Source organism: Carettochelys insculpta, chromosome 6 (assembly GCF_033958435.1).
Source record: "Carettochelys insculpta isolate YL-2023 chromosome 6, ASM3395843v1, whole genome shotgun sequence".
Classification (NCBI taxonomy): Eukaryota; Metazoa; Chordata; order Testudines; family Carettochelyidae; genus Carettochelys; species Carettochelys insculpta.
The window spans coordinates 74,233,534-74,260,769 of NC_134142.1; positions in this window are offsets into that span (position 1 = coordinate 74,233,534).

Here is a 27,236-nt window from a genome sequence, read left to right on the forward strand (position 1 = left end):
TCCTGAAGCCAAAAGTATCTGCCAGTAGTCCTTGGTTAACTCAATGGTGGACAGAAATTGGGCCTTTCTCAGCTGATTGATTAACTCATCTACCCAAGGCATGGGGTGGCATCAAATTTGGACACCTTGTTCAACCATTGGAAGTAATTGCAAAGCATTCAGCTTCCATCAAGTTTGGGCACTAACAAAATTGGACTTGGCCACTAGCTGTGTTACTCCGTAATGAATCCAAATTCCAACATTCTTCTTAACCTCAGGTTGGATCTCTCTGTGTTTTTGCCTCAGGTATATAGTAGGGCTTAACATTTGCCTTCACCCCGGATCAGTGACGTGACGATAAACCTACATTGGTCTCAGGGGAGCCTGTGAGAATATGTGATTCCTCTCAACCTTCTGCTTGTTAATCCTGGGTCAACTCAGGGAATACCCCCCTCTTGTTTGTGGGGGCTCGTCTCTTGGGCTTGTGCTCCCAGAGTAACCAATTCTACTTCTCTAGCGTACCAAGGTTTTATAAAGTCGATATGATATATTTGCTCCGGTGTCCACTTTCACCCGTCAGGCTGGCGAACCATGTAGTCAATCTTGCTAAGTTTTCTTTCACTTTGTATGGCCCCAGCACCTAGCCAGGAGTTTACGCTCAGTTGTTTCCACCAACACCATCACCCTGTCTCCCACCTGGAACTTCTGGGGTGTTCCTTACTCCAGTACTTTGAAGTGCCAGGCAACTTCAAAGTCCCCTTACTCCTCCAAATTTAAACTTTGAAGTACCAGCAGGTGCGCCGCAGCTATTCGAATGTGGGTACTTCGAAGTTTAAAATTTTGGAGTTGCCGCGGGGGGGCGGGGGTGTTGTTTAATGACGTGCTGCTATGCACGCCAGCACTTCATTAGTAATCTCCTAAAACACTAATTACCATCCTTCGTTCGAAGGTAGGTGGTAGAGTAGACAAGCCCAAACTGTCATCCCCGTGACTCTTGGGCTCACACTAAACCATGGGAATTCCATAAACTTCTTTTTTCCTTGACTGCACTGCCTCAAAGATGCCACACATGATCGACACACTTTATTGGGGGGGAGGGGTCCAGGATTTGTTTTGATTTCCAACTTTTATACCAAATTAGCCGTGATGTACATTTCTAAAAAAAAATCTGTTGTTGGAACAAAGTCTGGATGACATCAATGAAGCAGGCAGGAGGGTTTATTACACACAGCACTGGTGGCGTGCCACTTTCCCCATCAGGACTCAGTGGAGCATTCCCAGAGAATAGGGTACGATTGATTATTGATGCGTGGGGGAAAAACTATGACATGGGTGTCACCCAAGCCTGGATAGGTCTTAGCAGCAAGATGAAATGAACACAATAGTGCAATAATCTGAAAAGGTTACAAATATAACTTACAGAACATTTTATCTCTAGTACAAGTGGCTTTCCTTAACAATTTACTTAAACAAAGCAGACATGCAATAACAGGTATGCAGCTAATTGGGGCAATGATGGTGCCTTTACATGGGCACATTCAGAGGTGCTTATCTATAAGATTAAAGCAAAAGAGACGGTAAGAGCATAAAGCAATAACACATTTGTTTTTGAGTACCAGTCTGGGATGGCAGAGGAGAAAACACCATAAAGTCGGCTCTCGTATGCAGGACCTCTCTTTAGAATGTGGCTGCAGAGGGAACTATCCCTTTGTTCAGACTCCAACGTCCTGCCTGAGCTGGGACAACCTTCCCTGGTTCTGGTTGGGGCTGGGGGGGCGGTGGTTGAGGACAGCAAGGTATCTCTTCACTCATGCTAACTTGGTTTCTGAACTATAGGACTATAGACCTACGCCAGACTTTAGCTTTCACATAGGGGGTCTTTAGCAGAGTACCATAACCTGCCTCAGAAATTTCCATCCTATCTCTGTTAAGTTCTGTCTTTGCTTCTTTGGAACAAAACTGCAACACTTGTAACAAAATATGTCTGTATCATTCTGGCACCTTCAATATGCCATGTTAGTGGATTACCTGAAAAATGCAACAAATATAGTCGTAAATATCAGTCAAAACATAAAACATCGAAACCATTCTATTTTGTCACTCCTATGATATATAATATAATAATTTTGTTACCCTCGTCAACAAAAGTGAGCTGGAAGGCATTCATTTTGACAAATTGAATCAATGTGAGGCATTTTTCATGCAAGGTCTTGAAAATAAGTCACAGCATATAATGTATAACAGATTATAACAGCAGTTTTTGAAAAAGTAGACTCCAGTTTTCAGACAATCTGTATTTCTTGGGCAAAAAAAAGATATAATTTTTGAACTCAGCACCCCAACCTTAGGTAAGAACAGTTATTTGTTCTCAAAAAATAAACCCATGCAGAAAGGTGAACAGTTCTGTTCTTTCTGATTGTACATATAACGTAATGTTTCTGGCTACCTAACTATCTCTTCCACGTTTTTGTGTATTTATGCATTTGAATAACTTTGGCTCGCATTTTCAACCTAAATTTTTCATTTACTTGTGTTTGTTTGCCATGATTGAACTATGGGGTGCCTTCTAGCGTGACACGATTCATAACTAATCTGATAGTTGTTGGGCAGGTGAAAAAAAAATGGCTTTTTTTCTGAAGTAAGCTGATTAAGTACTTTGTCTCATCCATCTGCTCATTTTTAAATACAGGCACATCCAAACATATGGCTATGTTTGAACATGTCAGGGTTAGTAATTGGTGTTTGACAATAGGTAAAAACAGTAGACATGCTACATGAATAATTTCCATAACTTATTTAAATTTTTTGGGTGGGGTGTCAGAAAGTGAGGAAGTTTTTGTATTTTTGGGTTTCTCATACATTGTTGAGCTTATCAGCGTAATAAATACTAGGACCTGATTCTGCAACATTTAGTGAGGGTCCACTAAATGCAAGTACACACGCTGCATAGTCAATGGTAATATTTGAGAAAGAAGCATCTGCGCAAGTAATGGTTTAGGACTGGGCTCTAAGATGAGTTGATCGGCTTACTTACTTACTTCGAGGTACTTTAACTTCTAAGAGCCTGATTCAGATCTTTTGAAACAAAAATGACCAAATTGACAAATTAGAGGCCAAATTCCAGCCTCAGTTATGTATTTGCTACACTGTTGAAGAAACTGATGTAACAGTGAGTAAGTACACAAGAGAAAAATTTGGCCTCTAATATTGTTGAATACTGACAATGCAGACTGGATTATACCGTATACTGTTTTCTGTAGTTTGGCCAATTTATAGGCCAGAGTAATATGACGCATTTCAAATAAAAGTTGTTCCGGATATAAATCAGTGTAACTAAGCTCAGAGTCTGGAACTGAAGTCCACATCTGTTTGTGATCTGGGTTTCCCAATTGGTGGTCCAGACAGGTAATCTTTTGATCTCATATACATATACAAGTCAATTTTTACCTATTGATTGCCTCCTTCTCTGCCCATTTCCTAGTGATTTCCTTACTACTTATAACATGGACTACAATAATAACTGTTACTATAATTATGAAGAACAGACAGAGTTTGAATGAAACCATTCGTGCACCAAACAGCTTGGCAATATACGTGCAACCAAGTAATATATACAGTATGATACTACTGGCTCTATCACTATTATCTTGGTTTCATTATTGAAACAAACACAAAGGCCTCAGTCCAGCCTAGCACTTGAGGACTTTAAGCATTTGAGTAACCCACTGAAATCAATAGCATCATGTAGCTTGAGTGTAGTAGTAAATTGCCGTAACTTTTTCAGTAAAGACAAACTCTCTGTATACCTTTAGTTTGGAATGATGTGGAAATTTTCAAGTTCCTATTAATAACTAAAAGAAGAAAAAGCACAAAAGATTTGATTTCAGACCAATGAAGTTATTATTCAGCAAAATAGTATAGACAAGGAGGTACTTCTCTCAGCATTCCAACACTATATATTTTTACAGATTCCAGATAATATATATTATATGATGCATAGAATGTATTTTAAATGGGTTATATTGTCATGCGTATACCAAAATATATTTGCTTGTTGGAACGTTAGTGACAATTAAAAATTTAAGTGGGAAGTAGTGATTAACTGAGGTGTCACGTGATATACCACACGTAGAGCAGAGGACATCACGCTTCAGAATCTGGAGAGGGCAGAAGAAAGTTTTCATTTGAAAAGGGTCAGTTTTCTTACTTCTTGAGTATGTAACATGGTACATAACTATCAGATGGAGACATGCTTTTGGATTGTGTACACTTTATAATTAAGCAAACCTACTTTTAAGCATTTTCTGGAAATATTTTTAAGGCTGGAAATTACAAATAAGTGCCATATAGTATAAATTAATGTTCTTCTGTTGGGCATTAAGTTAGATTAATTGCTGGGCAAAATAAACATATATTTAAAACAAAATAGCAATAAGTGTTTGATCATTAGGCTGCATCTCCTTAAGTGATGGTTAGTAAAGAAAAAGGTAAATATCTCTTAGGAGGACTAGGACACACTCTCCATTATCTTTACCTTATCATTATGATGTATCATTTTTGAAGGAACGTAGATAAAACCTATAACTTTTTTATTTGCCTCTCCTGCATGCAGATAAACTTTCCGTTTTTATGCATTCAAAACTAGTTCATTACTGCTGAAAACAAGCTTCAACCATAAAATTATTTTTATATGTTGGCATTGCAAACAATATTACATTACTTGTTAGCATCTGTAACTGTTCAGGGTTAATGCAGGGAAGTTGTAGCTATGTTGGACCCAGGATAGTAGAGACACACGTGGGTGAGGTAATATCTTTTACGGCACAAATTTCTCATCAACAGAATTTACTCTAATAAAAGATATTGCTGTATCAACCTAGTTTCTCTGTTCAAGATTAATATTGTCTAGGAATCAGAAAATTGATCAGACCAATGCTTTTTAATGGAGTGTGGCTTTCCAGATTTGGCAGTGTTATATAATCTAATTGAGAATATTTTATTTAATTACTGCCAAGCATATGATCATATCACAGTACTATGCTAGTGCTTTGAAATGAACCTGATTTACAGTAAAATAGTGTGGAACTTCGCTATATAAGATGTCTAGTCATTAAGGTGTCAAGTATCGGAGGGGTAGCCATGTTAGTCTGGATCTGTAACAGCACCGAAGGGTCCTGTGGCACGTAATAGACTAACAGAAAGGTTTTGAGCATGAGCTTTCCTGAGTCAGATTTCCAAGACCAGCATCTGATGAAGTGAGTCTGTGCTCACGAAAGCTCATGCTCAAAACTTTTCTGTTAGTTTATAAGGTGCCACAGCACCCTTCGTTGCTTTTAGTCATTAAGGCTGTTTGCACACATGCCCCCTCCTCCGGAAGCGGCATGATAATGAGCAGCTTGGAAGACGCACGATGTAAATTTCCTGCACCTCATTAGCATATGGCCATGTGGTTCGGAGTGTGGAAGAGCTCTTCCAGACTCCAAAATAAACCTGCAACCTGCGGGTCTCTTCTAGAGGGAAAGTCTCCTTTCGGAAGCCCCCTCTTCCTGAAAATTTACACCTGCACCTCATTAGCAGCTTCCCTGTGGCTCCTTACCTTTCTCCAGAAGGGGCACGTGTAGAACTAGCCTAATTTATTGTATTGGTCATTCTTTTTTGCAGTTTTAAAATTGGTCTTATTTTACAGTTTCTTTGTTTCCTAGTAACTTTGAAGTAGTCAAACTAAAGCTAATCTTAAAATTGAAAGTAGGTAATTTAGGTAATCCATCTTTTCTTTAAACATGAGATGTTAGTTGGTAAAAGATCACTGGTATTTTGTAGCTCAATTACTTTTCTTAACTTCTGCCTAATTTTGCTTCTGTGCCATAAAAATATTGAAAATGAAAATGTGCATAGCTTTGAATTGCTTGATAGCTTATTCTTAGTGCGATATCTATGGTACAAAAAAAGAGGGTGTTCAACAATCTTTTTAATCACAGAAATGCGCTCTTGGCTAACGTGCATTTTTGACTAAAAGTACATTCAAATTTATACAATTCGCTCTCTTTGTCATGCTCACTCTTCCTTAGACTGTTTACTTGGCTTTAAAAGAAGTTCAGATGAAAGTATGAAGTCATGGTGTCCATCCAGCTGCTATAATGGCTACTGCTATAGTGAGTTAGCCACATCACTCTGAAAATATAAATAGGCACATCCAGCGACTGGGCCTAATTATTAGAAAGTGGTGTTAGAATTCAGAAAAGATCTTCTGAACTTTTTTTAATTCTCCGAAAAAAATTTTGATTTAACTTTTTTTATTGTAACGAGTTCTTTGAAAGTAATGACACTCAACCTCCCAAAGAGCCACTTGTGGCTAGCGTTTTGGACATCACAAGAGAACAGCATTTCAATATAGATGGCAAAGCTTAGCACAAGTAGCACCTCCATGGTCTGGCACCCTTGGGACTTGAGTGGTATTGATATAACTCTGTGACACTAAGCACTGTGTATTATGGCTTTACACACTATTATAATAACCTTTTTGCACAAAATATGCCTTGTGGTGTATCATTTGAAAATTGATAATTGATCATTGCCAATTTTGCGCAATGTATGTAAGTGGTGTATATTAAAACTGATGGTCATATGCTGGTAGGATTACTAACGTACATTCAAAGCAGGCATTTCAGTGGGGAGTTGGTAAATTTAGAGAAAGGACTGTGTAACTGATCCTCTGAGCAGCCCAATCTCAGGCAAAGACACTAAGTAAATGAAACTTTAAGCTAACAAGTGGGGAAAGAATGAGATTGGCGTGTCTTTCACCACCAGACTACGTGTCTTCTCGGGCACTGCTTGAATATACTCTATTTTGAGAGTCTCCCTTCACAAAAATTCATTTCACAGCTTTAATGGTCTACAAACACAGGTGAACAGAAGCTCAAGTGATAAATAAATGAAGCAATTTTATACAATATCACTGTATTTTAAAAACATTATTCCTTTTACTTAGCATCACTTTGGCTGTGGCCACACTTGGCCAAAACTTTGAAATGGCCACACTAATGGCCAAACTGGAGAATACTAATGAGGCACTGAAATGAATATTCAGCACCTTTATTAGCATGCTGCCATCCTCTGCACTTCAAAAGTGCTGCATTTTGCTCACGTGTGGCTCATCTACACAGGGGTCCTTTTCAGCTGATAGGAATACGGAGATTTCAAAATCTTGCAGGGTCCTTTTGAAAAGAGCCCCTGTGTAGACGAGCCAAGAGCAAGCAAAACGTGGCACTGTTGAAGTGCTGCGGCTGGCAGCATGCTAATGAGGTGCTGAATATTCATTTCAACACGTTATTATATTCTCTGATTTGGCCATTAGCATGGCCATTTTGCAATGGAGGCCCTGGGGAGAGGGTTTGGACTGGGTGGCTGGGAGGCCTGGCCACTGAGGCCCCTGTTGTCCCACCCATACACAGGCCCACAGCTGGTGGGGCATTCCACCAGGAGGGGAGCATGGGGGAGCTGTGGAGGCGCCTAGGGCACCTCTGTACTTCGCAGGCGCGTGCTTCTTCTCTGCCCCCTGCAGGTTGTGAGAGCCCATCAACAATGTGCTGGTGCAGAGGCTCATGCACATCAGGGACCTCGATGTGGTCATCAAGGGCTTTTCCAAGCTTGGGTTCCCCCAGTGCTTCAGACACATATGTCAGTCAGGGCCCTGGACCACAGCACTGGACAATATCTGAACCACAAGGAGTACCACTCACTTGTGCTCTAGGCCATGGTGGACTCTCAGAGCCAGTTCACTAATATCTCTGTGGGCTGATGGGGCCAGGCACACGATGCCCGCACCTTCCAAAATTCCACCCTGTGCCAATGCATGGAAGTGGGAATATATATCGCCCCGCGAGAACACGTCATCAGTGACATCACCATGCTGCTCTGCTTGTTGGCCAGCCTGGCTTACCCTCTTCAGCTGTGGCTTATGCAGCCGTACACGGGACACCTCACACCCTCACAAGAGTTAGTCAATGCCCTCCTCACATTGGCATGGTACCCTGTGGAGTGTACCCTCAGCTGCCTGAAGGCAAGATTCAGATACCACCTCATGTGCCTTGATATAGGGATGGAGAACACCCTGCAGCTTGTGGCTGCCTGCTGTGCCCTGCACAACCTCATCAAGCCACATGAGGAGACCCTCTACCAAGGTTGGATGCCTGAGGCTGCCCAGCGATATGAGCAGCCTGCTGCGGCCCCTGACCAGCATCTCCACCGAGATGGAGGTCTGTATCTGTGAGGCCCTCCAGGAGGCCTTCACCCACAGAGAACTGCTCCTCACCCAAGCCTTCCCCCCCCGCCACAGGTCACCCTCCACCCCTCACCACACCCCTCAATAAATAGGGACATGGGCAGGTTGCAAAGTATTCAGCTATATTGAAACATAACTAGCATGAATGATTTGTAAAAAATAACTACAATAGAATAAAAATATATGTTGGTTTGAAATTAACAGTTGCAAACTATTTATGGGGGAAGTGGCCGGGGGGTGGTTACCAACATGGGTGGGGGACAGGAGTGGGTGGGGGGGGAGGGGCCCTACTCAAGGGATGTGATGGAGGACCATGAGCTATAGTATCCTTGGCTGCCTCTCCCACCCCAGGTGTGTGGGCCCTGTTGGGGCACAAACTGGGCTGGGAGCACAGGGAGGTAGTGGTGGGTGGACCCTGGCTCAGCCTTGGTGGGAGGTGGGCAGGGAGGGTTTGTGGGGTGGTGGGCCCTCCACAGGGCCCACCATGGCCATGAGCCAGGCCTGCAACATCCTGAGTTGTGGGGGAGGGGGTGGGACTTTGCTTAATAAAGTGCTGCCTATGCATGGCAGCACTTCATTAGTAAACTCCCAACACCCTAATTACCATCCTTCCTTCAAAGGAAGGTGGTAGTGTAGACACAGCCGACCAGTGGTTTACAAGGCGAACGCTCAAACCACTGAGTTATCCTTCTGCCTTTATGAACACATAGTATCTTTTTTTAGCTTTCAGTGTTGTATCTTCTTTGTATTACATATGTTATATTACTGACAGGATCAGATGCAAGCTTGGTCGGCATGGTTCTTGATGCTGTAGTACTTAAATAGTTCATAGTTCATTTGGATTTCTGTTCTCTATTTCCAATAGAAGGAGCCTATTAACTGTAGATTCTGTGGGTCAATATTACTTTCTTCATGAATTTATATTCTCATTGGCTTTTATTCAATGCTTTCTTAAAAGCCACAATAGCATTTACCTTTGCACTTCTATTACATGCTCATGCATGCTTGCATAAAATCTTCAGGGTAAAGATACCTGCTTGTGGGCCAAATTGATTTCTGCTACTTCTCGGCTCAGAAATTAGCTACAATAAAACTAAGGGGTTCAGAATGTGTTCTGGAGCCAATAGCACCTGGAAAGATGGATGGAATATCTGATGATTCTGAAGACATACACACTGAAAGAGGAGAAGAAAAGACACTGGAAATTGCAATCAAGAACTAGAAAGGGCACTAAATATAATCAAGCAATGGAAAATAGCAGTGAAGATGGTATTCCACTTGAAATGTTAGAATGCCTCAGTGAAGTTTGAAAAGTTTGTTAAAAATTTTCAATCAAATATGCACAGAAAACAAACTTCCAGAGGACAATAAAACATCCTAAACATGCTCATTCCTCTACTGAAGGTTGATGATGCTGTAGAATGTGAACAGTGTTGAACTGTAAGCCACATACTTAAAAGTCTACTGAAAATCATCAGCACACAAAAATATCAACATCTTCAGACAAGCCTCTGGTAGCCATGATCAATTCATAAAGTAGCTTCAAAAGCGGTCTTGCAGACAGAAATTAACTTTTTGGTCTGCATTTCTAGGGCAATGGAAAGTGAGAACAAAAGAAAATTGACCACATGTGAAAACAAAAAAGCAGTCAAGTAGCACTTTAACAAAATAATATATTAGGTGAACTTTCGTGGAACAGACCCACTTCTTCAGACCATAGCCATACCAGAACAGACTCAATATTTAAGGCACAGAGAACCAAAAACAGAAGTCAAGGTTGACAAATCAGAAAAAAATTATCAAGGTGAGCAAATCAGAGAGCAGAGGGGTGGGGGCGGGAATCAAGAATTTGATTAAGCCAAGTATGCAAAAAAGCCCCTATAGTGTCCCAGAAAATTTGCATCCCGGTTCAAACCACGTGTTAATGTGTCAAATTTGAATATGAAAGAGAGTTCAGCAGTTTCTCTTTCCAAAGCAGACTGAAAATTCATCTTCAGTAAGACGCAAACTTTTAAGTCATTAATAGAATGGCCCACTCCATTAAAATGTAGACTAACTGCTTTGTGAATCAGGAATGTTTTGATGTCTGTTTTGTGCCCATTAACTCTTTGTATGAGAGAGTTTGAAGTCTGTCCAATATACAAAGCATCTGAGCATTGTTGGCATGTGATGGCATATATGATGTTAGTTGAGGAACATGAGAATGTGCCCATGATTCTGTGAATAACCTGGTTAGGCCCAGTGATGGTATCGCCAGAATAGATATGTAGACAAAGCTGGCAGTGGGCTTTGTTGCAAGGAAAAGTCCCAGGATTGGTATTCCTGCTGTATGGACTGTGGCTATTGCCTAGAATCCTCATAAGGTTGGGAGGTTGTCTATAGGAGATAACAGATATGTCACCTAGGGCCTTCTGGAGTGTGGCATCCTGATTAAGGATAGGTTGTAGGTCTTTAATAATTCGTTGCAGTGATTTGAGTTGGGGGCTGGAGGTGATGCCCAGTGGTGTTCTGTTCTTGGCTTTTTTTTTGGCCTATCTTGGAGTAGCTGGTCTCTGGGTATTCGTCTGGCCCTGTTGATTTGTTTTTTTATTTCTCCTGGTGGGTAATTCAAGTTTATCAATATTTGGTAGAGATCTTGTAGTTTTTGCTCTCTGTCAGTTGGATCAGAGCAAATGTGATCGTACCTAATAAATTATTTTGTTAGCCTTTAAAGTGCTACTTGACTGCTTTTTTGTTTTGATAGTATATAGACTAGCAAGGCTCCCTCTCTGTTACTATTCAACATGTAAGGCACTGACCACACATGGTTTGACTGTTATGCTTAAGGGATCTTTTTAGAGGAAATTGACTATGGTTTGAGTACTCAAAGGTTGGTTGGTGGCAGTCAATTTTTTTTTCTCCTGGAAAAGCAAACAAACAAAATTTGAACTTACCTTGATTATAAAATAGTTTCCATAGAACATTCAAATTTATATTATCTTTCTGGAAACTTTCCTGTAAAGAAATTTGAAACTAAGAGAAAAGAATTTGTAGCAGATAAGTCATCACTTCACCTGTATTAAAACAACCTGTGGTAAATATTGGAAACGAGGTCAGATCATTCTCATGAAAGTAACTATTTCTGATTTCTTTTAATCCATTAATAATTTTTTCTGTAAAGCTCACTGTATTTGGTCAATCTTTTCTGGATCTGATAGCAACTGCATTGTAGCTCACATTGTTTTTAACCAGGTTACCAAAACAAAAACAAAAATGAAAAAATGGAGCTGCCAGGATCATACAATAATAATTTCACTTCCCTTCTTTTTGCAGGGTGATTGCAGGCAGTGCACCACACAAGGTTTTTAGTGGTAATTTTTTTTTTTTAATCCAGAAAATCCCTTAAAATCAGTGAGAATAAGAGAATCATTTTGAAATGATTTAACTACTCTGGTATGAGCAAATATGACAGAAAAATGAGTGATGAATCAAACCTTTCATATTTCTGTGCCATCTTGTTAATTTTGATGAGCTAACAGTTTTCATGTTCTCCTGTGTTTTTTAGATTGTGACAATGCTGCTGTGTATTCATTGGCTTATTACATAGGAAAATATAGTTTTTATCTGCTAAATATATCAAACTCAAAATTGGATGCAGCTCCTGAAATCTGCTGGTATACATTTACCATTTAGGTAGCAATTATTGTGAAACGGGGGACTCATACAATGAAAAATATAGTTTGAAACTCTTTTTCCATAATTTCTGGTAGTAAATCTTTCAAAAATTACCATTGATGTTCATAGTTACCTTCACAAGCTCCCTAACTAATACTATTCACATGAGTGTAAGCAAGCAAGTAACAAACTGGGGTGGATTTTTGTCTTTTCTATTCACTTATGAGAATCCCACACATAAAATTTATCTTGCATGTAAACCATAATACAGTGGTATTGCAGTAAGCATATCAATACATTATTTAGTGCTTTGGAAAATGAATTAAAAAGAGAAATATGGATAAATAATAAAACATTTTAATTAAATTTAATTACTTTAATTAATTTGTTTAAATTTAAGCATTGCTGTCTTAATGGAAATTTAGCTCTTTTTCAGGTATTTTACAGATTCACCTATACATTTATTTTCTGAAAGTGCACATTCTAAAACATGAACAGTTCTGTTTGAATGCCAGAAAAACATATATTTGAATTATGTTCCTGTCTATAGTGGACAGGAAAGAATATGTTAAAATTATTTTCATACAGATACACATTATCATGTACTAGGAGACATACCTGGCATTGCTTGGCTCTTTAACTGAAGTAATGTTCTGAAAATAATGAAAAATGTACATGCCTTTTTCAGAGATAGTAGTTTTCAACAATGATGACAGAAGGCTGGAGTGAGAGATCAGGTGTAAGGAGGAGTTGGGGGCGGGTGGTGTAGGGCAGAGGGGAGATACAGAAGTTAGGGCAGAGGGTCTCCAGACAGAGGGCTGGTAGATGGGGTGGAGTGTTATCAGGGACAACCCAACACATTGAGGACAACACTGCTGTGGCAGTAGCTCCTCTCAGAGGGCCAAGGCAGAGCACTCAGGCCATCAGCTCCTCCTGATGGGGCCAGGGCGACTCTCCCCATCTAGCCACTCTCCTGGGAGGGAGGGAAGGAGGAATCTGGGTGCTTGCAGGTGGGGGCTGGGTCTCTGCAGGTTGGCTCCATCTCCAGCTGCCCACCTGGAGGGCAGCTTATGGGGGTGCAGCACTCTGGGGACTGCCCCTGGCCTACTGCTGCCATCCAGGCCTACAGCTTCATCAGGGTTCTTTGCTTGGGGTAGTGGCCACCCCATGTCGCAGCCTATTGGAGGCAGGGCAGCACTCTGCAGACTGAGCAGGGACTTCATCTGTTTCCCCCCGCCCCCCAGCCATGCACTGGCTGGATGCTTCTTTGGGGGCTTCTGCCAAAGACCTTCTCCATCCTGCAGCCTGTTTGGTGGGGTACTCCAGGTAACTGGCCAGGCTGTGAGGGCTGCCCCTCAACGGCAGCGACCCTTGCAGCCCACAGACACCCCACCACCACCAGTCTGTAAGCTGCTGAGGCGGGTGCAAGGCTCTGGAGACTGTTCCCAGCCTCCAGTGGTCCCCCATTTGATCTGCAGGCTGGAGGACAAGGTTCCTGGAGCTTCCCCCAGCATTCAGCAGTCTCCCACTCTCTCACAGCCTGCAGACTTTCATAGGGAAGGAGGAAGGTTCCGGGGGCTGCGTCCCTGTGGTCTGTAGGCTGTTTAGGGGCAACCAGGGTCTTTGGGCTGCCCTTCCCTCCTGCAGACCCCCGGGGTAGGCTGTTGAAGTGCCGGCAGGCTGTAGGGGGAACCTCTTGGAGTTGCTCTTGCTCTCCCACAACTGACAGGCTGTCAGGAGGGGCAGGCTGTGGGGGGCCAGTCCCCCTTATCTGCCCCCCTGTGACCTGTAGGCTGTCTGCCAGGAGCCAGGCTCTAGGGAGCTACCCTCTCTCCAGCTGCCACCTACGGTCTGCAGGGGCCTGTGCCTTCTCCAGCTGCTCCACTCCAGCTACCCCTGCAGTCTGTTGTCTCTGGGAGCTCAAGCTCTGAGGGCTGTCCCCGCTCCAGCTGCATCCTGTGACCTTCGGGTTGTCTGGGCGGGGGAGCTTTGATGAGCTCCCCCCCTGCAGACTGTCTGGGTGGAGCCAGGCTGCAGGGAGCTGCCCATTTTCCAGCTTCTCCCCAACTAGCTACCAGACTCACGGTATGCCAGCTGTCTGGGGGGCCAGACTTCAGTGGCTGCTGCCCCTCCAGCTGTCCCCCATAGCTAAAGGCTGCTGGGGGGGGTGCAGGCTCTGGGGTCTGCCCCCTTCTGCAGCTGTTCTGCACTCCCCCCAAGCAGCATCTCTGTGGCCTACAATCTTTTGCAGTGGGGCAGGTTCTGGGAGCTGCCCCTGCCCTCGAGCATCCTCTCCTGTTGCCTGCAGACACTCTTGGGGCTGCCCCACCCCCTGCAGCCCCATCTGTGCAATGATAGACTCTCAGAGGGGGGGCAGGCTCTGGATTTGGGGCAGGGGAGCTACTCACCTGGTCTTTGTGGCTGGCAAGATGGAAGAACCCAGCCCTCTTGGCCTCTCGGTACTGCAGATGTGTGGTCAGTATTACATCTCTCCCTTTTGCCTCTATCCTCCTCCAGCCCTTCTCCCTTTCCATGTTATGAGAAATCCTGGGATTTCAGGCATTTCCCACTTTCCAGAAACAACCAAACCCGGATTTAAGTTAGAGTAAGAGGAAGCCTACAAATTTATGTGATCATAACTCTTACAGCTTAAGAGGAATTCTGGAACTAACTCAGCACAGATGGACTGTAATATAGATAGATTAGATAGATATGGTGCCTTAAATAATCATCTGCAAGCATTTTAGGTTGTCTATTTAGTAATTCTACTGTAGGCTAGGTAGTTCAATCCTTTGTAAACTGTGGCTAGAGCACATCTTAAGATATGTACATATATGTTATCAGAATTGAATACCTCCAGGTAAAATAATGAGCTCAGCTGGATTGTGTTAGCACTGACTGGCTCTGAAACGTGACTCTAGTTTCTGATTCCCAACTCCAGCTCAGATCGTTTGACTTCTGGCCCCTTCAAACCAGTTCTAACCATTGAGCTGGATTGCTGGTGCCCAGGCCTGACATAATCATATTTGGGCCACTGTATAAATTATTATATAACACTGAAACGTATAATAACTAGCCAATAAAATAATAAAGTGAATTGTAGTGAAATGATTAATCTTTTCCTCTACTTACAAGAGGAGAATGATATCACAACATGACCCTCTATTGCATGAGGTAAAAAGCAACTGGAGTTATTAAAGGCTGTAGCGCAGACTCATTATTCTCTCTGTAAGTGGTCTCAGTGACATTAGAGCTACGTCTACACGTGAAGCCTACATCGAAGTAGCTTATTTCGATGTAGCGATATCGAAATAGGCTATTTCGATAAATAACATCTACACGTCCTCCAGGGCTGGCAACGTTGACGTTCAACATCGACGTTGCGCAGCACCACATCGAAATAGGCACAGCGAGGGAACGTCTACACGCCAAAGTAGCACACATCGAAATAAGGGTGCCAGGCACAGCTGCAGACAGGGTCACAGGGCGGACTCAACAGCAAGCCGCTCCCTTAAAGGGCCCCTCCCAGACACAGTTGCACTAAACAACACAAGATCCACAGAGCCGACAACTGGTTGCAGACCCTGTGCATGCAGCATGGATCCCCAGCTGCAGCAGCAGCAGCCAGAAGCCCTGGGCTAAGGGCTGCTGCCCACGGTGACCATAGAGCCCCGCAGGGGCTGGAGCGAGAGCGTCTCTCAACCCCTCAGCTGATGGCCGCCATGGCGGACCCCGCAATTTCGAAGTTGCAGGACGCGCAATGACTACACGTTCCCTACTTCGACGTTGAACGTCGAAGTAGGGCACTATTCCCATCCCCTCATGGGGTTAGCGGCTTCGATGTCTCGCCACCTAACGTTGATGTTAACATCGGAATAGCGCCCAACACGTGTAGCCGTGACGGGTGCTATTTCGAAGTTAGTGCCGCTACTTCGAAGTAGCGTGCACGTGTAGACACGGCTTAGATGGGTCAAAACTAAGCAGCAGAAATGTAGCACAAAATTTTTTTTTTTAGTGATGAACAGACCCACTTCTTCAGACCAATTTCATTTCCAATACAGACTGACATTTATAAGTACAGAGGACAAAAAAGAAAAAAGTTGGAATAAAAACTGACAAATTAAATAGGATTGAAGGAAGGGGGGTGAGAGGTGGGGGACATGATAATTGTCCTGTCTGAGCTAATTACAAGCATCAAAGGAAGGGAAGCTGGCCTTGTAATACATGAGGTAGTTGATGTCTCTGTTCATGCCATGTGTTAATGTGGCGAATTTGAATTTATGCTCTAACTCAGAAATCTCTACCTCTAATCTGTTGTTAAATTCTCTATGTTCCAGGACACAAATTCTCAGGTCTTTAACAGAGTGGCCCACTCCACTGAAGTGTTCACTGACCAGCTTCTCTGTATCGAGTTGCTTGTCTGTGTCCATTTATTCTTTATTCTTTATTTATTCTGGGCAAAGGTTTTGTACAGTCTGTGCAAAGTACATAGTGTCAGGGCATTGCTGGCACATAATAGCATATATAATGTTGCTGGACGTATGAGAGACTGTGCCTTTGATCTTGTAACTAACTTGGTTAGGTCCAGTGAAGGTATCCCCAGAATAAATATGTGGACAAAGTTGGCAATGGGGTTTGTTGCAAAGAAAAGTTCCAGGATTCGTATTACTGTGATGTAGCATGTGATTGCTGGAAGGAATCTTTCTCAGGTTAGGAGGTTGTCCATAGGAAAGGTCAGGCCTGTCACCTAGACCCTTTTGGAATGTCGCATCATGATCCAGAATAGGTTGTAGATTGTTAATAATGCGTTGGAAGGGTTTGAGTTGGGAGCTATAGGTGATGACAAATTACTTTCTGTTGTTGATCCTCTTGGGCCTATCATGAAGTAGTTGGTTTCTGGGTATTCATCTGGCCCTATCAATTTGTTTTTTTCTTTTTTTACTTCTTCTGTGGGTAATTCAGTTTTATAAATGCTCGTAGTTGTGGTCTTGTAGTTTTCCATCTCTGTCAGTAGGATCAGAGCAGATGCAATTGTATCTAAGGGCTTGACTGTAAATGTTGGATTGTGTGGTGTGAGCTGGATGGAAGCTAGAGGCATGTGGGTAAATGTAGCAGTCAGTGGGTTTCCTGTACAGGGTGGTGTCCATGTGGCCATCAGTGATTTGTATTGTGGTATCCAGGAAATGTATTTCTCATGTGGAAGAGTCAAGGCTGAGATTGATGGCGGGGTTCAGGTTGTTAAAATCTCTGGAATTCTTCCAGAGACTCTTTACTGTTAGTCCAGATGATAGAGCTGTCATTGATGTAGCGTAAGTACAGGAGGGGTAACAGAGGACAAGAACTAAGGAATCATTGTTTTAAGTTGTCCATAAAAATGTTAGCATTCTGTGGGGCCACGTGAGTGCTCATAGCAGTGCCGCTAATCTGGAAGTAAAAGTTGCCCCCAAATTGGAAAGCGTTGTGGGTGAGAACAAAGTTACATAAGACAGCCAGCAGATTTGCTGTGGTAACATCAGGGATGGTATTCCTGATCGCTTGTAGTCCATCTTCATGTGGAATATTGGTGTTGAGAACCTCTACATCCGTGGTGGCAAGGATGGAATTGTCAGGAAGTTTTCCAATGTTTTGTAATTTCATCAGGAACTCAGTGGTATCTCAGAGATAGCTAGGAGCGCTGATGGCATAGGTTTGAGGAGGGAGTCTACATAGCTGGACAGTCCGGTAGTAAGGGTGCCAATACCGGAAATAATAAGGCATCTGGGGTTTCCAGGTTTGTGGATTTTAGGCAGTGTATAGAATAATTTGTTTATTTATAATTAAGTAATATTTATTGTTATTAATTATTATTTCATCCTTCACTTGATTTATCAGTTTTTATTGCAATTTTTTTTGGACCTTTGTACTTATACGTTAGTCTGTATTGGAAATGAAATTGATATGATGAAGTGGGTGAGTCCCACAAAAGCTGATCACTGAATAAATCATTTTGTTAGTCTTCGAAGTGTTACATTTCTGCTGTTTTGTTTTGTCGGAGTACAGACTAACATGGCTATCTCTCTGTTACTATGAAAAGAAGGAACTCTGTCAATCTGTTTCTTCAGGTCCTTCGGTGCAAATAAGTGATAGTCACATAAATACCACCCTACACCAAAAATCCACAGACCACTATGCTTACCTACATGCCTCCAGCTTCCATCAAGGGCACACTACTCGATCCATTGTTTACAGCCAGGCACTAAAGTACAACCGCATTTGCTCCGATCCCTCAGGGACAGACAAACATCTACAAGACCTTTACCAAGCTTTCCTCAAACTACAATACCCACCTAAGGAAGTGAAGGAAGAGACTGACAGAGCCAGTCATGTATCCAGAAGCCACCTGCTACAAGACAGGCCCAACAAGGAAAACAAGAGAACACCACTGGCCATCACGTACAGCCCCCAGTTAAAGTCTCTCCAATGCATCATCAGTGAACTGCAACCCTTCCTGGACAATGATCCTTCACTCTCACAGACCTTGGGGGGGCAGGCCTGTCCTCACCTACAGACAACCTGCCAACCTTAAATTCTCACCAGCAACTATAGACCACACAACAGTAACTCTAAACCTGGAACCAATCCCTGCAACAAACCTCGCTGCCAACTCTGCTTTCATATCTACGCTAGCAATATCATCACAGGACCTAACATCAACTACACCATCAGGGGCTCTTTCACCTGCACATCTACTAATAAAATACACGCCATCATGTGCCAGCAATGCCCCACTGCAATTTACATTGGCCAAACTGGACAGTCTCTATGTAAAAGAATAAAAGGACATAAATCAGACATCAGGAATGGTAACATACAAAAACCTATAAGAGAACACTTTAGTCTCCCTGGACACTCAGTAACAGATTTAAAAGTAGCAGTCCTACAACAAAAAAATTTCAAAAATAAAATGGAAAGAGAAATTATTGAGCTGCAATTCATTTGCAAATTTGACTCCGTCAACCAAGGATTGAACAGAGACTAGGAGTGGTTGGCCCATTACAAAAGCAGTTTCTCCCCACTTTCACATCAGCAAATGACAATGGGCTACATCCCCCGCTGACTGAACGGACCTGATTTCTCCTCTCCTGATGTTTACAATTCCATGTTAACTGCCAATAATGAGCCACATCCCCCCTGATTGAATAGACCTTGTCCGTTCTGGCTCTCCCCTTGACTGAGACTCCCTCTTTGAATCCTCCCCTGAAACTCCCCCACTCATGCATCTGACGAAGCGAGTCTTTGCTCATGAAAAGTTATGCACCAAAATATCTGTTAGTCCATAAGGTGCCACAGGACAAAGGAAGGTTGTCACTGCTGTGTAGCATTGCAAGCCAGAGAAAAGTGGACCTCCCTCAGCCCACACTACTAGCTCTACCTCTAAGCACAGTGTGAGGCAGGGGATGTTGTTTTGCACTTAAGCATTTAACCTTGAAAAACCATTCTTTACATTGCAAGTTTACAGTCAGGTACTTTGACTGGCCAGCCACAGGCTTACTGGCAAAAGATAACTCTAAATTCCTGTGCACGCTATTTTTAGTGGAGGCACTAGCTCCTTCTGTTTCTGTGGGCCATAGATTGATATTATAGTATATTAGTGTCTTATTATAGTTAGAATGCTATCTTGCCACCAAAAAATGGTGACTACTAAATGATTCTAATATTCTCTCATTTTATTGTTACTACACACTTTTTAAAAAGAAGATGGCTATTTTACTAGCCAATTCCTTTATTTTCTGACTGAGTACAAATGGTCACTATTTTGAAAGCAGCAATGAGAAGCTAGAGTACAAGCTTTTGAGTAACATCTCCCCTTGCCACAAAATGTTTTTTAAATTCAGTAATACACCTACTTGCACTTTGTTTCCTTTCCTCCTTGGATTCTGTCTCTAGGCTAATTTGAATCTTGTTTGTGTCTGTCTGGGTATTACAGAGCTCCTGGATTCCATGCCATCTGCATCCTCTGTGTGACTTCTTTAAGAAGCTCATTGTCACTTGGCACTGTGCTGCCTTTATGTCTGCAGCATGCCCACTGTTAGATTTGGGTGCCATTGTGTCTCCCCCTCCCCAAAGGTATAGCATGGAGCTAATCATAGAAGCTGTGTGTATGGGAAGTGGCCTCAGATTTTCTGTTTGCCTCTTTACCTTCTGCCTCTGCAGCTCCTCCACCTTCACCTGGCACATTTGTCATCCCAGACATAGCCAAGCTGTTTCATTGCCTCTGCAATGTTGGAAAAGACATCTTTATCCTTACAGTTTACCCTCCAGTTCGACTTGCACTTCTAGTTTTCAACACAGGCTGTGGAAAGGCAGGACTGCTTTCTTTGTTGCTTCAAGGTGGAGCTAAACTCTATCTTTGAACACAGCTATACCTATTTTCTCACAAAAGGTAGCGGGAGGAGGAACAAGATTCAGGGCTTACAGGTCAGATTAACTCTTCTGGGGACCTGGGACAAGTAGATTTTGTGGGCCACCAGAGGCTCTGTGGTGGGGCAAAAAGAGGGGTTCAGTGTGCGAGAGAACGCTGCCAGAGAAGGGATGGGGGTGTGGATTCTGGATGGGAGGAAGGTTGCAGAAGCAGGTTGTGGTTGCAGGATCTGGAAGGGAGCATGCAGAAATAGGAAGGGAGGCTGGGTGGAGGCTGGGTGCAGGAGCAGGCTGAGGGTGGGAGGTCTGGGTGGGAGTTGGGCTCAGGAGCAGGCTGGAGCTGGGAAAACTGAGCAGGAGGAAAGTTGTAGGAGAGGGGTTGGGGTACAGGGTTTGGGATGAGGGTGCAGGAGTCAGAGAGGTGTCTGGGTAGGAGTTTTGGTGCTGGAGTGGTCTGGGTAGGAGGCGGTTTGAGTGGAAGGAAGGATACATGAGGCAGATGGGGGCTACTTACCTGCACGATTCACTGGGGCACACTTGGCTTTGTGCCTCCAGCGATTCCTAGACACCACCTCCCACATGCTCCCATTGGCTGTGATTCTGGCCAATGGGAGCAGCAGAGGAAATGCTTCCAAATGAGTGGTTTCCAGTGCTGCCGTTCCACTAGCCTTAGGGGAGGGGAGGAGAGCAGGATGGTGGAGAGACATTTCCTCCCCCCACCAAGCAGATCTTGTGGGCTCAGTGTGGCCCTGGCTTTCCTGGCTCTAGCTTGTGAGGCTGGGTTCTCCCACACCACGCAGAGGGGAGATGACGTTTGTGCTCCAGCCATGTAGGAGGGGCCCATAGGACTGGAGCACAAAGTGTGAACTCCTTGCTGCGGGCCATGCAAGCCACAGGCTGGCCTTAGGTTACCCACCCAATCTGTAGATTCTCTTCTGCTCTTCTTTGCTCACACTCACTTCCTCTTTCCTGCTCCCAATAGCTTATTGTCATGAGCTTTCATGGGTAAAACCCGCTTCATCAAATGAGTGCTCATCTGATGAAGTTGGTTTTATCTATGAAAGCTCATGACCTAATAAATTTGCTCGTCTCCAATTTGCCATAGGGCTGCTTGTTGTTTCTGAAGTTGCAGAGTAACACGGCTACCCCTCCGAGCCAATGGCTTACTGTTATAATTAATATAATTGTTGCTCAATTAACATTAGTGTGTAGAGACAAGGGTCCCATTGTGTTAGCGACTAAACTGACATATAATAAAGCTACAGTCTCTTGCCTTGAAGAATTTAGTCCTATGGGAATGGCTGCAAAATTGCATGGGCAGCTGGCACTGAGAATTAGACCCCTATTTCCACAATCACTTGCGTGTGGATCAAGGCACTCTTCCTCTGTTCTGTTCTTAAGATCTGGAGTTTCAATAAAGATGGAATAAGAACGTTGAGGGCCTAATTCATGTGAGAACCTAAATCCTGTGCCAGAGTAGCACTGAAGTTATATTGGTGTCAAACTGACAAGTCAAGTGCTCATGTGCAGTACATAATAGTTTGTTTCTCATACAGTCTTGGAAAGAGGGTGGATTGGATGTCAAGTGTGGGCCCAACCATGTTTGATTATAGTTGGCTGACAATACTGAACAGCATAGTGATCGGCATTGTGCATTCTAACTTGATTTAAACCCTGTAAATTTCTCTAGTAAAGACAAGCCCTAGGAGAACCTCCCTGGCAACTTCTGTAGTCAAGGTTAGTACAGGATATGCCCATGGTGAAGTTTTAATCTCTGATGACTACTGTACTAACTCTCTTGGAATGCAGCAATTATCACCTATCAGATATGTGGAAATACTGCATTCACAAAGGATATTCAGATCTCCCTCCATTGCTCAAGTAGAACAGGGGAGGAGCAAACAAACTGTTATTAGCAATTGAGAGGGTAGAATAAAGAGTACTCCCAGAACTCCCTGTAGTTGCCTGAAACAGGAAATGAAGAGAAGACCTTCTGCTTTTTCTGCTGTCCCTGCTTCCATGGAAAATGAAGAGCTGAACTTTAGGTTGAAAGGAAGAAAGAATTTTGACGATTTTGTTGTTGTTGTTGGTATTTTTAGGGAGTGAAAATATATAAGAAGCTTCTACTGCTGTATTTTTTAAAAGTCATGAGATATAACATGTAATTCAGGATTTACTGTATCCTTTGATAGCCTGTGTGCGAATGATTTATAAAAACTTTTATGAAGGCACTACCATACTTCTTTGTTAGGAAGCCAAATACCTCCAGGTGGTTTAACCAGATGTTAGCACCCAGACAACGCCCTAGTTTATATACTGTTTTAATAGATACTAATTACCTATTCAATGTCATTACTGTGTTTCTGTTTCTGGCACTAGCATTACAGAGCAAGTTTCAACAGTCACGTAAATAGATCACTGTATTGTCTTCCAACAGTAAAAAAAGTAAGAATTGTTAGGAGCACTTGAGAGGTAATGTGAGGTAATTAGTTTCTAGAACTTATATTCATGTTAGATTTTCTCCATGCTTTAACATTTTAAGATGGAAATATCAAAAATTTCCACTTTGAAGCAGCATTTTTTTTCAGTTCAGCATAAGTAAGATAAATAAATGAAGAGGACTTAACGTCCTACTTCAGAACTTTGCCCAGAGTTCCAGAAACATTCAGTACTGACAATTATTAACCTAAATAGTGCCCAACCGTATCAATTCTATGTAAATGAGTATGACTTTTTATATTTACAAAATGTTGCTAAATTTGTTAAATTACTTTGGAAAGAAAAAAATCCTTAAAAAAGTAAGGAAACTAAGAGCCTTTCGCCCCCTTCCCAGCCCCATGCCAACTTGGAACAGCTCTGAGCATTGCTTGGTTGGGGCTACATGATGGAGCACTTAAAAAATGCCATTAAAATCCCTTGCTTGTATTACTTTGTTGAATAAAATACTTTCTGGCACATATCTGTCTGGAATAGATGATGCAGGAAATCTATTCCCCCACAGTAAAAGGAGACAGCACAACTGTGCTTCAAGGAGAGTTTTTATTCTGGATTTTTTACTACTGATCTTGTTGGACCCATGTGCTTATTCTCTCAGAATGCGACTTCAACACTGATGAACCTTCACAAGCTGAATGGAGTACACAAGGGACTCGTCTACTCTAACCCCCTCCTTCCAAGGGGGCACGTAAAGGAGACCTGGCAGGGAATAGCAATGAGGAGCTGCGCTGCATATGCAGTACCTCATTAGCATAGTTCTCAGCATGTGAACGCTGAAGTTGCTAACTTCTATGCGTCAGCAAGCAGTCTAGCTGTCAGCTCTTCAAAGGACCCGCACAGATACTTCAAAGTGCTCACAGGTAGACTGCTTGTCATTGCTGCGAAGTTAGCAACTTCAAAGTTTGCACACCAAGAATTATGCTAATGAGGTGCTGCATATGCAGTGCAGCACCTCATTGCTATTCACCAATCGGGCTCATTTACATACCCCCTTCAAAGAAGGGAGCTCATGTAGATGAGCCCAAGAAGTAATAAACACACATTGTGCAAAAGCCAGCTGGAGAGTATCACTGCCTTCAATCTTCCATTAAGTTTATGAGCAACACTAAACCTCATCCACGCAATCATGGCAGATGTAGATACTTCATGTGCAAATTGAAAATTAAAAGCAATTGGGTGTGTCTATAGTCAGCCAGAACTGACCATGGAATACATAACAACTTAATAGCACCTTGTTTCCAGGTACTGCATTCATGTCCTGTGAGTATGGGATATCTCAGCTTCTTCAAGTGCTTGTTTATATCTATTCAAATTAGGTGCACGGCCGTCAGAAAGTTTTCCCTAGCAACTAGCCAGATGGGTTGGCAGAGAGCCCTCCCAGAGAAGTGCCTATATGTGACCCAGTCTACCTCCCACTCCTCAGTTCTCTTCTTACCACCCATGGTGGCTGTTTGATTGTTCTAATCAAGTACATGTTGCTACAAAATACACACACACACACACACACACACACACACACACACACACACGAAACTACCAGTGTGGCACCACTTTTCTCAGGTGCACACCTCCAAGAAACCCAAGTCATTTCACCAACTCCATCAACAGCGGCCTCCTTGATGCAGAAAGTACCAGAAACTCTTGGGGCCCATGATCCTGATGCCCCTGTGTTCTGTGCACTGAGCCAAATCCTCTTGGACTCACCTGGAGGTGATCCAGTGTTGTGTGGTCCTTCACTTATTCCTGATATGTACCAGGCAGCCTGCAGACTCATAGGAATGGTGAGTTTCCCAGAGCCTACTTAGGCCCCTGCCCCTTGACATGTGTTCGGGGGGTAAGCCTTCACTTCTGCCTGCACCTGTCCAAGTGTCTTTGCCTGCAGCATCACCACTCCAGCTCATGTTGCCAGATGCCCTTGCAGCCTTCTTTTCCATCCCGCTTGATGCTGGCCTGTTCCCTGACTCAGGCCTCCACTGTGAAACCTCCAGATTGTGGATCTTCGCCATGCTGTGCCTACCACTCTGACGCTTGGCACCATGCCTGTTTGCCTTGTTGCTGTCCCTCTGATGCTTGTCTTCAGGCTCTGGAATCCATTTGGCATAGGCTGTGTCTCTACCCTCTTCCTGTTTTGGGGCCCGGTCCCATTTCCCACACTGGTCTGGCTCTTCTCATCATGATGCTCTCAGGGCAGACTCTCGACCTCCATCTTCTGTGGAGCCAATTTCCGCCCTGTACAGTCTCTGTTTCAACACCAGTCCACGTGTTGGCAATGGTCCCATTCTCAATGCCAACCCCATCTCAGCACTGTCCTTGCACTCCATGTCGCTCTCTATCCTGACATTAGCCTCATTCTTGATGTTGTTCTACCTCTTGGCACCAGTCCCACTCTTACCTCCAGTCCCACTCTCTCAGTGCCAATCTCATTCCCAATGCTGGTCTCTGTCCCACCACAGGTCAACTCTTCTTTTTCCTGTCTTACCATGACACCACTCTGCTCAGTGCCATTTTCCTTGGCACCAGTACGGTTCTTGGCACCTTTCGATCCAACACTGTTCCCACTCTCCTCACTGCTTTCACTTGCTTTGTTAGTCTTGCAAGACCTTGCACCAGCCAGAATCTGGCTGTGTTTCTCCAGTGGCTTCTCCAGGTGTTTCCTTCTTGGCCTTCCTGCACTCCTTCCTCATTCCATGATTTTCCAGTGCCAGACCCTCAAGGCCTGGACCACGACTCTGCCACTGCCCAGTTACCTGAACTCCGTACCTACACTAGAGCACATGGGTGCACCATGATTCGTCAAGCACGATGCCCTATGCCTGCTCATGTACATCATCTGCCCAGAGCCATGAGGCTGCTGCCAGCTCTACATTCCCTAGGGTAAAGTCTCCTTCTCCTCCTCTTTGGAGGCCCCTGCATCAGTGGCACCTCCTCTTTGGCATCCTCCAGCTCCTCCCCCATCAAGGCTATAGCAGGTGCATTGGCCTCAGGGCCTCCATCTACTGACTTCAGGGTGCTACTATGCCATGCAACCATCAGCCTTAATCTTCTAGTGGATGGTACATCCCATGTGGCCTTTCGCTTTAACTAAGTATCATGACTGCTGCCTCTGCTATACCTGGCCTCTATCTCCACTGACTCCTCATAGGATAGAATGAAAACATTTAGTGCCAGTAAAAGGCCAGGAGTACATGTATTCCCATCTATCACCTTGCTTCTTGGTGGTGGATGCACTGAATAAGAGAGCGCTGAGGCCAGCAGGCTCCAGTCACTCTGTCCAAAGATCCCAGGCATGAATACACTTCAGAAGAAAAGTCTATTTGATTGGGGCCCCTGTGTTTCGTGTGGCCAACTGGCTGTCCTTAGCTGCCACAACTACAGCTCCTGGGCTGAGGCTCGAGTATAATAAGGTTCTCCCTGATAATCTCAGGGAGGAGTTTTTGGCCCTTGTTCAGGAGGTCAAGTTAGTATCTCGCACCTGCCTGCAGGCAGTCCTTGATGTGGGTGACCCTGCAGCTCACTCCATTGCCTTGGGCATAGTCATGTGCTGGGTGGCCTGCCTGGGTCATTGGGGCTTGCTCTGGAAGTTTGACAAACCATCCCTCTCAACTGCCAGGGACTGTTCACTCTACAGACTGACACCCTCCTTCACAGCCTCAAGAACTCTGACCACGATCTTTGAGGCAGTACTTCTGCCCAGCCTGCAAACAGCCGAAATTTACTGAGACTTGTATACAGAGGTCACAGTGGAGAGGCAGGTGGCAGCAGAAGGTGACTGATGAGCAGAACAAGTGGCTGCACTGGTGGGAGGGCCAGCAGACAGGAACTACTGAAGCAGGGCAGCCAGAAGGCATGGGGAAGTCAGGCAGTAAAGATCAGCATCTGGCAGGCTGGCCAATCAAAGCAAATGCTCAGATGGTGAAGTAAGCAAGGTGTCTTTCACAGGTGGGAGATAAACTCACATGTATGCATCTCTGAACCCTTGATCCTCTCTGACCAAGGGCAACCACGGTAACTGTGTCATGATGAAGGAGCAGAAGGCATGTAGAAAAGGAACTTTTGGTTGTAGAACTCAAGAACAAGAGGCAGAAGACTGCCCCACATACTCGGGGGGTAGGGGGGTGGACGTCCTGCTCACAATTCTTTGATTATGAATCCTGCTTGGGGCATTTTCTATAATTAAAGTTGGGTAATAACCCTCCTTTCATTAAAAGTTTCTTTTCTACACTCAGGCTACATCTACATTAGCCTGGAAGATTGACCCACTCAGGGTTGATCTTCTTGAGTTTGACTTTGTGCGTCTAGTGGGGACCTTGTGAAATCAACCTCTCAGGGATCACAGTCAACCCCTGTACTCCTTGCAAGATGCTAAAAGTAAGGGAGGTCAACAGGAGAAACTCTCCCCTTGAACTTGCTCAGTAGGGACAGCCAA